Genomic DNA, 12,812 nt, shown 5'->3' on the forward strand with positions numbered 1-12,812 from the left:
GTCTGAACCATAGACAAGTTGGAATAAAATAGTTTTAACACCAATATAAATAAAGAATGAGTTCATTACAGTACCTTAAAGTGGTGGTATATTTTCTTATACTAACGGATCTCATGAGATTTTCTATTGAAGTTTTGCGTTGTGAAGGTTTCAAGGTTTTGGGTAAAGATTTGATGGATTTTGGAAAAAGGAGTGGCAAGAGCCTAAGCTTGGGATGAATAAGGCACCCCAAGGTAAAATTCAAGGACAACCAAAATCCTAAGCTTGGGGATGCCCCGGAAGGCATCCCCTCTTTCGTCTTCGTCTATCGGTAACTTTACTTGAGGCTATATGTTTAGTCACCACATGATATGTGTTTTGCTTGGAGCGTCTTGTATGATTTGATTCTTTGCTTTTTAGTTTACCACAATCATCCTTGATGTACACACCTTTTGGGAGAGACGCGCATGAATCGGAATTTATTAGAATACTCTATGCGCTTCACTTATATCTTTTGAGCTAGACAATATTGCTCTAGTGCTTCACTTATATCTTTTTAGATCACGGTGGTGGTTTTATTTTATAGAAATTGTTGATCTCTCATTCTTCACTTATATTATTTTGAGAGTATTTTAGAACAGCATGGTAATTTGCTTTGGTTATAAAATTAGTCCTAATATGATGGGCATCCAAGATGGGTATAATAAAAACTTTCATATAAAGTGCATTGAATACTATGAGAAGTTTGATTTTTTATGATTGTTTTGAGATATGAAGATGGTGATATTAGAGTCATGATAGTAGAGTAGTTGTGAATTTGAGAGATACTTGTGTTAAAGTTTGTGATTCACGTAGCATGCACGTATGGTGAACCGTTATGTGATGAAGTTGGAGCATGATTTATTTATTGATTGTCTTCCTTATGAGTGGCGGTCGGGGACGAGCGATGGTCTTTTCACACCAATCTATCCCCCTAGGAGCATGTGCGGAGTACTTCGTTTCGATAACTAATAAATTTTTGCAATAAATATTTGAGTTCTTTATGACTAATGTTGAGTGCATGGATTATATTCACTCTCACCCTTCCATCATTGCTAGCCTCTCTAGTACCGCGCAACTTTCGCCGGTACCATACACCCACCATATACCTTCCTCAAAACAGCCACCATACCTACCTATTATGGCATTTCCATAGCCATTCCGAGATATATTGCCATGCAACTTTCCACCGTTCCGTTTATTATGACACGCTCCATCATTGTCATATTGCATTGCATGATCATGTAGTTGACATCGTATTTGTGGCAAAGCCACCGTTCGTAATTTTTCATACATGTCACTCCTAAATCATTGCACATCCCGGTACACTGCCGGAGGCATTCACATAGAGTCATATTTTGTTCTAAGTATTGAGTTGTAAGTAAATAAAAGTGTGATGATCTTCATTATTAGAGCATTGTCCCAGTGAGGAAAGGATGATGGAGACTATTATTCCCCCACAAGTCGGGATGAGACTCCGGACTAAATAAAAAAATTTAAGAAAAGAGGCCATAAAAAAGAGAAAAGGCCCAAATAAAAATGAGAGAAAAAGAGAGAAGGGACAATGCTACTATCCTTTACCACACTTGTGCTTCAAATTAGCACCATGATCTTCATGATAGAGAGTCTCCTATGCTGTCACTTTCATATACTAGTGGGAATTTTTTATTATAGAACTTGGCTTGTATATTCCAATGATGGGCTTCCTCAAAGTGCCCTAGGTCTTCGTGAGCAAGCAAGTTGGATGCACACCCACTTAGTTTCTTTTGTTGAGCTTTCATACACTTATAACTCTAGTGCATCCATTGCATGGCAATCCCTACTCACTCACATTGATATCTATTGATGGGCATCTCCATAGCCCGTTGATACACCTAGTTGATGTGAGACTATATTCTCCTTTTTTTGTCTTCTCCACAACCACCGTTCTATTCCACCTATAGTGTCATGTCCATGGCTCACGCTCATTTATTGCGTGAAGATTGAAAAAGTTTGAGAACATCAAAAGTATGAAACAATTGCTTGGCTTGTCATCGGGGTTGTGCATGATTAAATACCATGTGATGAAGATAGAGCATAACCAAACTATTTGTAGGGATAGCTTTCTTTGGGCATGTTATTTTGAGAAGACATGATTGCTTTGTTAGTATGCTTGAAGTATTATTATTATTTTTATGTCAATATTAGACTTTTGTCTTGAATCTTTCGGATCTGAACATTCATGCCACAATAAATAAAATTACATTGATAAATATGTTAGGTAACATTCCACATCAAAATTTTTGTTCTTATCATTTACCTACTCGAGGACGAGCAAGAATTAAGCTTGGGGATGCTTGATACGTCTCCAACGTATCTATAATTTTTTATTGTTCCATGCTATTATATTATCTGTTATCGATGTTTAATGGGATTTAATATGCTCTTTTATATTATTTTTGGGACTCACATATTAACCGGAGGCCCAGTGCCGGTTTCTTTTTTTTGCCTATTTTAGAGTTTTGCAGAAAATGAATACCAAACGGAGTCCAAACGGAATGAAACCTTCGCGGTGATCTTTCTTGGACCGAAAGCAAACCAGAAGACTTGGAGTTGAAGTTAGAAACGCCACAAGGCGTCCACAAGGCGGGAGGGCACGCCCCCCACCCTCGTGGGACTCTCGTAGCCCCACCGACGTACTTCTTTCGCCTATATATACTCTTATACCCTAGAAACATCAGGGGGAGCCACGGAACCACTTTTCCACCGCCGCAACCTTCTGTACCCGTGAGATCCCATCTTGGTGCCTTTTCCGGCGATCTGCCAGAGGGGGATTCGATCATGGAGAGCTTCTACATCAACACCATTACCTCTCTGATGAAGCGTGAGTAGTTTACCACAGACCTTCGGGTCCATAGTTATTAGCTAGATGGATTCTTCTCTCTCTTTGATTCTCAATACAAAGTTCTCCCAATGTTCTTGGAGATCTATTTGATGTAATACTCTTCTGCGGTGTGTTTTCCGAGATCCGATGAATTGTGGATTTATGAACAAGATTATCTATGAATATTATTTGGTTCTTCTCTGAATTCTTATATGCATCATTTGATATCTTTGCAAGTCTCTTTGAATTATCGGTTTAGTTTGGCCTACTAGATTGATCTTTCTTGCAATGGGAGAAGTGCTTAGCTTTAGGTTCAATCTTGCCCAGTGACAGTAGGGGCAGCAAGGCACGTATTGTATTGTTGCCATCGAGGATAAAAAAATGGTGTTTATATCATATTGCTTGAGTTTATCCCTCTACATCATGTCATCTTACTTAATGCGTTACTCCGTTCTTATGAACTTAATACTCTAGATGCATGCTGGATAGCGGTCGATGTGTGGAGTAATAGTAGTAGATGCAGAATCGTTTTGGTCTACTTGACACGGATGTCATGCCTATGTTCATGATCATTGCCTTAGATATCTTCATAATTATGCGCCTTTCTATCAATTGCTCGACAGTAATTTGTTCACCCACCGTAATACATGCTATCTGAGAGAAGCCACTAGTGAAACCTATGGCCCCTGGGTCTATTTTCCATTATATTGCATCTCTTTAAATCTCGTTTACTATTTTGCAATCTTTACTTTCCAATCTATACAACAAAAATACCAAAAATATTTACTTTACTATCTCTATTAGATCTCACTTTTGCGAGTGACCGTGAAGGGATTGACAACCCCTTTATCGCGTTGGTTGCAAGGTTCTTGATTGTTTATGCAGGTACTAGGTGACTTGTGCGTCGTCTCCTACTGGATTGATACCTTGGTTCTCAAAACTGAGGGAAATAATTATGCTACTTTGCTGCATCACCCTTTCCTCTTCAAGGTAAAAACCAACGCAAGCTCAAGAGGTAGCAGTTTGCCCGCCTCGTCCCCCCGGCAGCGGGTGCGTCCCCGGTGGACTTGTCACCCCGTGACCTGGCCCCTCTGGTGCGCTCAGGTGCAGAGAGCGACCTATCCAGCGTGAGTATGTTGGTTCTGCCTACGACCACTCCACACTCCCCCGACATGGTGTCGACCAGCACCTCCTCATCCCTGTCATGGATGCTGGCCCGACACCCTTGCTACGATCTCTGGGTGATGGCCCCCGGTCCTCCTGCGCCGTGCCCGGGGTGCCTACTCCTGGCACGGATGTGCCTCCCTCCCCAGCGCGACTTGGGGTGGTCTCTCTGTCCCCCTAGACTCGCCTTAGCTTGCGGACTCCATCCACCCAATGTCTCCACTAGCCTCCCCACGCGCATCTTTGCGGCCCGCCCCTGTTGGGAAATGTAGCATGCAATTTCAAAAAAATTCCTATGCTCACGCAAGATCTATCTAGGAGATGCATAGCAACCAGAGGGGAGAGTGTGTCCATGTACCCTCGTAGACCGAAAGCGGAAGCATTAACTTAATGCGGTTGATGTAGTCGAACGTCTACATCAACGTTTTCTTGAATCAACCGATCAAGTACCAAATGCATGGCACCTCTGAGTTCTGCACACGTTCAGCTTGATGACGTCCCTCAAACTCTTGATCCAGTAGAGGTACGAAGGATTCGATGAGTTCCATCAGCACGACGGCATGATGATAGTGTTGGTGATGTGATCCGTGCAGGGCTTCGCCTAAGCACTTCGACAATATGACCAGATGAGTAAACGGTGAAGGGGGCACCGCACCCGGCTAAGAAACAATTGTTGTGCTTTGGGGTGCCCCCTGCCCCCGTATATAAAGAAGGAGAAGGGACGCCGCTGGCCCTAGGGGGCGCGCCAAGTGGGGAGAGTCCCACTAGGACTCCTAGTCCTAGTCGGCTCCCCCCCTTCCTTCCAATGGAGGGGGAAAGGGGAAGTGGAGGGAGAGAGCGAGAGGGAGAAGGAAAGGGGGGCCGTGCCCCCTCCCCCTTGTCCAATTCGGACTCCCTAGGGGGGGCACCACCTCTTCCGGCCTACCTCCTCCTCTCCACTATGGCCCAATAAGGCCCATTAGTTCCCCGGGGGGTTCCGGTAACCCCTCGGTACTCCAATATTTACCCGAACCTCTCTCGAACCATTCCGGTGTTTGAATATAACCTTCCAATATATCAATCTTTACCTATCAACCATTTCGAGACTCCTCGTCATGTCCATGATCTCGTCCGGGACTCCGAACAACCTTTTGTCACCAAAACACATAACTCATATAATACATATCGTCATCGAACGTTAAGCGTGCGGACCCTACGGTTTCGAGAACTATGTAGACATGACCGAGACACCTCTCCGGTCAATAACCAATAGTGGAACCTGGATGCTCATATTGGTTCCCACATATTCTATGAAGATCTTTATCGGTTGAACCACAATGTCAACATATGTTATTCCCTTTGTCATCGATATGTTACTTGCCCGAGATTCGATCATCGGTATCTTCATACCCAGTTCAATCTTGTTATCGAAGTCTCTTTACTCATTCCATAGTGCATCATCCCATAACTAACTCATTAGTCACATTTCTTGCAAGGCTTCATATGATGTGCATTACCGAAAGGGCCTAGAGATACCTCTCCGATACTCAGAGTGACAAATCCTAATCTCGATCTATGCCAACCCAACAAACACCTTCGAAGATACCTGTAGAGCATATTTATAATCACCCAGTCACGTTGTGATGTTTGATAGCACACAAGGCATTCCTCCGGTGTCCGAGAGTTGCATAATCTCATAGTTAGAGGAATATATATTTGACACGAAGAAAGCAGTAGCAATAAAACTGAACGATCATTATGCTATGTTAACGGATGGGTCTTCTCCATCACATCACTCCACTAATGATGTGATCCCATTCATCAAATGATAATTCATGTGCATGGCTAGGAAACTTAACCATCTTTGATCAACGAGCTAGTCTAGTAGAAGCATACTAGGGACACGGTGTTTTGTCTATGTATTCCCACATGTATGAAGTTTCCGGTTAATATAATTCTAGCATGAATAATAAAAATTTATCATGAATAAGGACATATAAAATAACAACTTTATTATTTCCTCTAGGGCATTTTTTCCTTGAGCCTCGTCCTCTGCCTCTCCGACTGTCGTGCCTATGGTGGCGGCCACGGTGGTTACCACTTCGGTGGCTGCCCACCCTCTGCTCCTGCGGACGATGGCCTACGCTAGGCAGGGACGGTCGATCTCGTCTCTGGTGACGGTGTCGCATCGCAGTGCTCGGATCGACACTGCTCGACCGGCAGATAGCCCGACGTTGCCCATCCCAGAGCGGGTTGCGCTCTAGGCCGCGGCCCGAAACCTCGAGTCAGGTACCACAGACACCCCTACTACTACTTCTACATGTTCGTTCTCTGCACTTGAGTCGGATCCGCTGGGCCACCTTGTGAAGGTCGCGGCGGACTCGGTGATTGTCTTCAGGGGGGGGGGGAGATCGCCCGCTCCCCCTGCTAGGTTAGCTCGAGGGAATTTGTGCCTGGGAAATCCTAGCGGGGCGGTTGGCCGAGGCTCGAGCGCGCATGACCAACCCATCGGCCGCCATGCCTCGTGGGCAGCTCCCCTTCCGGGGACGGCTAGTCAACCCTCGTTGGAGGTGGTTGAGATCCGCGGACGCACTCGCTCTCGCATAGCCGCCCTTCACGCACTGAGCGCCTCCCGTGTCTTGGGGTCAAGCAGCCCCCCAATGGATCCTTGATGCGGACCCTTATTTGGAACATCTGCGGCTTCAACTCATTAAGTACATGTGTGACGAACACATTAACATCGTAGCCATCCAAGAAACCATGTGCACAGAGTTCTCCCTGTTGGAGCTCGAGGGCTTGAGCACCCACCTGTTCACCTGGCATTGGCTCCCTTCTAGTGGGATCGCTGGGCACTAGGGTGGCATCCTCTTAGGTGTGAAGGATGCCACTTTTGAGGTAGGTAGCATGGCCCGGGGCGAGTTCTTCGTTAGCATGGAGCTCTTTGAGCAAGCGATTAACTTCAAGTGGGAGGTCATAATCATCTACAGCCCCGCTGACCATAGCCGATCTACCTTCTTCCTCAACGAGCTTTCGAGGAAGGTGTCAGCCGCCCAACTACCTATAGTGGTGGGTGGAGAATTCAACCTCCTCCGCTTCGTGGAGGATAAGAGCAACGACCTTATCAACTTCCCTAGGATGCAGATGTTCAATGAATGCATTGCTGAGCTCGGACTCCGGGAGTTGGATAGGGTGGGTACCAGGTTTACTTGGACCAACTGCCAGGCCAACCCGACCCGCTCCATCCTAGACCGGATCTTGGTCTCGCCGGAACGGGAGCTTCACTACCCCTTTGCTTCCTTCCGAGCCCTAACTCGCATTGGCTCGGACCACACACCCCTTCTTCTCTCATCGGAGAATGAGCGCCCACTCGCCCCTCCTAGATTTCACTTTGAAACATTCTGGCTTAACCAGAATGGTTTCATCAAAGCCGTCCGAGATCGTTGGGGGTGGAGGCCCATCTCTCTCCCCACCGGGCCCTATCGGCTGTCAATGATTGGCACTTCTGTGCCAAGTGCTCCAAACAGTTCATGAAAGGTTGGGGCGCGAACTTGGGCCATGACTTGTGGGAGCGCAATAAAGCCATTCTCGAGTCCATTCAGGCCCTAGACCTTCGGGCAGACTTAGTTGGCCTTGCCCCTAACGAGTGGCTGCTTTGGTATGATCTCGAGGACCAGCTTACAGTCATTGACACCAATGAGGAGGCTTATTGGCGCCTCTGCGGGACCCAAAAGTGGGCCCTCAAGGGGGACACCAATGCGGCATACTTCCAGGCCATCGCCAATGGACGTACACGGCAAAACACTGTCCCATTGCTTTGGGATGGGGAGACCCTAGTTCAGCACCTAGCCGACATTCGGCCTCACGTAGACGGGTTCTACAAAGCCCTCTTCTCTTCCTCCCCTCCAGGAGGCCTAGCTTTAGCAGCGGATTTCTGGACTGGCATCCAGTGCATTTCAGCCGCAGAAAATGCTACCCTCACGGCTCCGTTCTCTGAGGAGGAGGAGGTTTGGATGGCCATTAGCGACATGAATCTGACTTCCGCACCGGGTCCCGATGGACTCCTGGTGAAATTCTTCCAGGTCTTCTAGAGCGGCATCAAACGCAAGGTGATGGCCTTCTTCTAGGAATTCTACGTAGGATCCATCGACCTCCGCCGCCTCAACTTCGGGATCATCTCTTTGATTCCCAAGGTTCCCGGCGCTTTAGAGATCCGACAGTTCTACCCAATCACGGTGATCAATGTGATCTTTTGCATCCTGGCAAAGGGGTACACCAATAGGGTGACACCTTTGGCCAACCGCATTACTCAGCCTGATCAGTCGGCTTTCATCAAAGGACGTTATATCTTGGATGGAGTCCTGTAAGTGCATCTAGTGCCCCTTAGTGATTTTGGTGTATTGAAGACTTATAGGTTAAGGGACTAATGCGTTTGTGAGTGTACACAGGTCTATAAGTCTATGAGGAGTTTGATATTTACAGGGAAAGTCGACCCCTAAAAATGAATATCTTCGACTAAAGATTTTGGTATTTCTGAAGACTTTCATGAAGACTTTGAAAGTGAAGAAATTGGTGTTACCGTGAAGACTTGATATTCATGCGAGGAATATGAAGCTTGAAGACTTTCGTTTTCATAGTTTTGTTTTTCTATTTCTTGAGTCATAGGAAACACCGTACTGTTAAAGGGGGTCGAGGAAATACTAAGGAAAAATTTCCAAGTGATGCACAACTCAAAATCCTACACCTACCAAACCCTTCGAGTGAAGCCTTTGGAAATCTCATACAGTTCAGTCAATTTCTTCAGTGACAGAGATGAAGTTCTTCTGGTCGCTGAGGAATTTGTTCTGACTGAGGAGTTAGGAATTCGCCAGTGCGGATTGCCTACACAGTGAGGAACATGATAGCCCTGAGGAATTTGAGAGTCAAATTTCCGACCGTTGCTGTGCTGCGCGCCAGCTGTCCCAAAATATCTTATCCACCCAACGGTCATATCAGACAAGGGCATTTATGTCTTATCATGTCGGGCTGCTCCCTAGGCTATAAATAGCTGCCCCCTACAACCACTAGCTGGTTGGCTGCTCCGAGAGAAACTGACACTTGTCATTTGAGAGCAACCCATCCTCCGAGGACTTTGAGCGAAAATCATCGAGTGAGGAAAAACCCAAACCCAAACACCTACAAACCCACCACCAAAGTTGAAAATCTTCATTTTTGAAATTCCTCAGTTTTTGAAATTCTTCAGTTTTTCAAATTCTTCAACTTTGCAAAATCTTCACTGTTTCCGTCGTTTTTCTTCATTGACTATATATATATATTTGAGCTTATGTCCTCTACAACATTCACTTATGGCTATTTCTTCAAGTTGCATTTTTTTCTCCTAAGTGAATGTGATCGGACCCTTCCCCCTCTATGCCATACTCAACCCAATCTATTCACAAATTCTTCATGTGCGTTCTATTTGAAACGCGTTCAAAATCTTCACTGTGTCCTTGACAGCTGAAGTATTTGCGAACGGAACTTTAAAATTAATTTTATCCAAAATTTTCGGTCTTACCGCTCAATCCGTTCCGGATCCCACGAAATACTTATCTATTGACCCACGATCTAACACGATCTCCACTCCTTAGTACGTGGGTGACACATGTCAAGCGAAGGAGAATGGTCAGGGGCAGGTTCGTCCAAAATCTTCGGGCGAACAGTTTTTCACTGCGTCTATAAATACCCCCTCATCCCTTCCTCACTTCCTTTACTCCGCTCGACCGCTCTCTCTCTCGCTCGAGCTCCTCAAACCCGAGCGCCGTCGCTACTCCATTGTTGCTGGTGAGGAAGAGCTTCACTGCCTCGACCTCGTCGCCGTCGTACTCGCGCCGACCGCGGAAATCTTCACTCCGCCGCCGCCATAGGTGTCTTCCTCCGCCAAGTTAGGGCGTGGAAGATCTACACCGACGAACTTCACTGTTCTGCTTCTCAGTTTGTCGTGTTCTTCACACAGGGTAATTAAAAGTTACATTTACTACCCCTTTTGATTCGAAATTTCTCAACAAAATCTTCAAAGGTGTTTTACTCTTCAAATCCTCACACACAAAAACACCTCACTAGTCATCTGTTCTTGATTCGTTTCTCTAAGCATCGTTTTTCTTCAAGATTCCTCAATTGTGTGGATCTTCAATCTATACAACTCTGGAACCTAAGACAAAGAACGCTTAGTGAAATTCTTCAAGGCTCATCTGGTTAAATTCCTCAAACTTGTTCTCCTTTGAAAAACCTTTTGAGAACGCATATGACCTCTCCAAATTCCTCGCAACTATACTCTGTTCACAGGTACTCATGTCCGCTGCTGAATCACTAGGTTCTCACCAACTTAACTCATTTGCAGCGTTCCTCGAAGAAAAGTTGCATACTTCTTCAGAAAATTCGATTGTTCAAATTCCTCATCTGAAGAATATGGCTGATGGTAAGAGGCCGCAGAAAGGAGGAAAGAAGCCAGAGGTCATGACTGTTTTTGAGATCCCTGAGAACCTCTATGCTGATTATTGCACACCTGATGAGGCTAAGTATGGAAAAGAAACCAAAACTCAGCGCAAGGTGCGCATACAGAAGATTGAATGGAGATGGGCAAGAGAATGGAGGGAGTACAGATATGTGACTCCAAAGTATATGAAGAAATTCACACTTAATCCTCCATGCCCAAGAGCTCCATTGGCACCTGGCCAAAAGGCTGACCCCAGCAGCATCAAGCGTGGTGAGGATTTTCCTGAAGAATGGGCCAAGCGCCAAGCTAAGTTGGCAAGACAGGCCAAAGAAGCAGTGAGGAAATTCAATGAAGACTCTGCTGCTGCTACTGCCACTGAGGTCTCTGTCAAGCCAAAGAAATCAATGGCAAAGAATCCTGCTCACAAGCCAAGTGCTTCACCAACTATGCCCTCACGGCCAAGTTCCTCAGCAATGCCCTCACGGCCAGAATCTTCAAAGCCCTCATGGCCAGATTCTTCAAAGCCCTCACGGCCATTACCAACTACTGCTCCTCCTCCAAAGCCCTCAGTTGCTCCGGCAAAGTCCTCAACACCTGTACATCTGGCTACATGCCAAAGGACAACAGGCATCTCTATTGCCTTTGGTGCCTCAGCAAGTTCCTCAGCTGCACCAAAGTCTTCATCAGGCCCCACTCTATTGAAGACTAAGGCAACGGCTGGTCGATGTACTCGGCCTAGTCCGAAGAAGAAACATGTTGCTTTCCATGTGCCATCTGACGATGAAGCTGATGATGATGAACTTGCAAAAATCATCAGAGACCGACAAGAAAGGGCCGCTCGAGCCAAAGGCACAAATGTGCCACTGCTTTTGGATCCAAGGGCGATCCTTGATTACATTGATCTCTGGCACAAGGATCCAAATACTCCTATGCCTGATTTCAAGTTGACTCCTGGTCAAAGTCACATGCTGACCCATTTCATCACTAAAGAGAAATGGAAATTTGAGAAGGCCAGGCAGATCAAGAAGACTCAGTTCAGAAACGAGAAGTTCCTGAAGAATAACGTTGTCAATATGACACCTGATGAACTCCTCAAGATCCAAGCTGAAATCAAAACCCTCTGCAATGACTTCAATGCATACTATGCTGATTGGCAAGGAGCCAAAGTCAGGTTTGTGAAACTGACTGAGAAATTCACAAATGTTGCAGCCCCATCGCAACAAGAAATTCCTCATGCTGATGCATCTGCTCAGCCAACTGAAGAACACGCCAGCACCGCTGATGACATTCAGGCTGCTGAAGAAAATGCTAGTTCCAGGGATGATGACTCCATTTCAGCCGCTGATGAAATTGTCAGGGCATCCACTAGTGGTGCACCTGAAGAAACTGAAAATGTCAGGGCTACTGCATCAGTTGCGCCTGAGGAAATTCAACCAGATTCCTCAGCTCCTCCAGCGCCTACACTAACTCCTATTCTTCCATCTGCATCAGATGTGAGGAAGACCAAGGCTGCAGAGCGAGCTGCAGTGAAGAAAAGGAAAGCATCCGGTGCTTCAGAATCTTCAGCCCCAAAGAAGATGAAGCCTCTGACAAGTTCAACTGAAAATCCAATTGATGATGTTCCAATTTCCACCATGTCATCAAGGACCTTGTTCCTTTTGGTGAGGAATATGTGATCCCAAGTGGATCTGATGAAGAACCTCAATCTGCTGCTTCGTCAGAGCAGGTTGATGAAGAAATTGAAGTGGATGCAATCCCTTCAACAACTGTTGCTTCCTCGCCAATGCCTCAGTTCACAGCTGAAGAGGCTGGCGTTAAAGAAATTGAAGATGAAGATGTGGACATTGGCTGCACAACGCCAGTGATGAATGATGACTTTTGGGAAAGTCAGCACCCCAATACTCCACTCTTCACCCCACTTCAACAAATACCTCAGTCCCCTGCACCAACTGTTCAAATGGGCTCTGAAGAAACTTATCCCACTTCGTCTGTGCATGAAGACATTCCAGCCACTTGTGCTGAAGAAGCTGTTGTTGTTGAACCCTTGAACACGCAACCTGCTACTGAAGAGGAACCAGAAATTCCTCAGCCTGAAGAACCAGAGATTGCGATTCCAGAGGTTGTGATGCAACTCACTGACACTCTAGTGCCCAAGCCAACGGATCCATTCTCAAAGAAGCAAAAGTTCAAGGCTGAAGATTTCTTCAGCGAGCATGTGTTCTTCACTAACTATAACCCATATGACTCTGCTCCCATAAGAAAGAGGCGTTTCTAGACAACAAGTCAAGCAAACTTCTATTCCTCAGTACTGTTCAACAA

Source organism: Triticum dicoccoides, chromosome 3B (genome assembly GCF_002162155.2).
Source record: "Triticum dicoccoides isolate Atlit2015 ecotype Zavitan chromosome 3B, WEW_v2.0, whole genome shotgun sequence".
NCBI classification, from domain to species: Eukaryota; Viridiplantae; Streptophyta; class Magnoliopsida; order Poales; family Poaceae; genus Triticum; species Triticum dicoccoides.